This window comes from Mesocricetus auratus, unplaced genomic scaffold (assembly GCF_017639785.1).
Source record: "Mesocricetus auratus isolate SY011 unplaced genomic scaffold, BCM_Maur_2.0 Super-Scaffold_100011, whole genome shotgun sequence".
In the NCBI taxonomy this organism is placed as follows: Eukaryota; Metazoa; Chordata; class Mammalia; order Rodentia; family Cricetidae; genus Mesocricetus; species Mesocricetus auratus.
In genome coordinates, this window is record NW_024429195.1 from 41,030,227 (window position 1) to 41,032,037 (window position 1,811).

At 45.9% G+C, this 1,811-nt stretch overlaps 1 pseudogene; it reads right to left on the reverse strand.

The window, feature by feature from the left end:
• Window positions 1–856: 856 nt before the first annotated feature.
• LOC101834301 lies at window positions 857–1,562 on the reverse strand (annotated as a pseudogene).
• Window positions 1,563–1,811: the final 249 nt, after the last annotated feature.

The following is a 1,811-nucleotide window of genomic DNA, read 5'->3' on the forward strand; positions in this document are numbered from 1 at the left end:
GAAGAGTTGAGGTTGCCAGTCACACACTCTTTATCCTGTGGTCAAACTTTAGATATTCCTGAAGCAACAGAAAAATCTTTTAGTGCTCCCCTCTTTTATCCAAGATGGAAAAACAAATTGAGAAGTGGGATGCTATAAACTTCTGATGAATTAGAAAATGCATGCTTCTAAAAGCCAGCAAGTCTACAAGGAGATGGATCCATGGGGGAAGAGCACTTGCTGTGCAAATATGATCTGAATTAGAATTTTCGGAACCTGTTCGTTTATTTGTTTTTGTTGTCATTTTTTCTTTCAAAATAAGTTTTAATCATATACTTTATATACACATTACTGTGCAGTCATTTAATCAAGTGAAACAGTAAGTGAAAAGTAGAAAGCACAAAGGTGATGCCTTCTCTTAGTGACATAGAAAAGGATTGTCCATTGCTGCAAGTTAGTGACAAAATAGATGGAGAGTCATAAACAGGCTAAGGCATTATAAACGGGCTGTTGGAGATAGGCAGGGTCCAATGCTAAACTAGGGGCCTGAGTGACCACCACCTAATTTGTTTCTGTGGGAACAGGGCCAAAAGTCTCTAATAAACTTGGGGATTTATAAACATGGTATAGGTTATACCAAAACTGATTTAGTACTGTAGTGCAGCCTCTCCCAACCCTAGTAAGTACCAACAATACAACCTAAGTTCTTTAAAGCGTTAATCAACTGTGTACATATTGCACTAGGTAAGTGAACACTCTGCTTCCAGACACTTGAACTGCATTTCCAAGCACACAGCAGAGCCCCGAGTGCCTGATCAGGCAGGGGCAAGCAGCTTGGACTTGGTAACCTGATATGCTGAGCTCAGCTCCTTCGAAGTCACTGGTCTCATGATTCATAAAGGAGCTTGGTCGCCTTGTGCATGGCTGCTAGCCATGCTGCTGCCTGCCTCTTGCTGCCATTTGCATCCTTTCCAGCCACCAGCCTCAGCTGTGTTGCAGCCTCTGCCCCTGGCACTGTGTACTGCAGGAACATGCCTGTGGCTTGAGAGCTGCCTGCGCCAGGAGTGAAGCCTTCTGTGACAATCTGCACGGTACAGACATGCGCAATCTCAATTTCATGATGGCTGTACCTGTCCAGAATCAAGCATCTCTGGCTGTTGGAGAGATGGCAAACCATGGTTTCTGGCTTCTCTGAATCCCCCAAAGTAACAAGGAAGGTAGCTGCACTTAGGAACACCTTGAGCTGCTTGTCGTAAAACTCAGCCTCATGGTGAGATACCAGGGCACACTCCCACACACTGGTGTACTGGGTCCACAAAGCACATGCGCCTAAGTGGCATCTTCTGGCTGCAGCGCCTGTCGCAGAAGCACATCCCACAGCGGCGGCAGTGGTGCTTTCTGGTGATGAAGTCACATTTGGCATCACACTGCATGCATCTTGGACGCTTCTTGTCTGGGACCCACTGCGACTCCTCTAAGCCGAACGGGCTTCTGTCAGCTCGGTGCCCCTGCACCATGAGCAGGCCGCAAGGCGAGCGCACAAGCTTCTAGGCATCGCCAAGCACCGTCACCCCTGAGGACATGTCTCCACCTGAGCCCCTCATGCCTCCCTTATCATTTTTTTAAGATGGGAAAATGCATGTGCTGATTGACCGACTTGTTTACTATCTCTTGTCTCTGCCACCAAGTGGTAAAGTCTTTGTCTAATACCATCCTCTCTTTTCACTTACAAAACAAATTCTTTAAAATACTCAAGTACACTGTGTAGTAAGTTTCTAGAAGTCCTGAAAATGCCTTATATGTTGGAAATGATTCACGAGGGATTCTGTTTC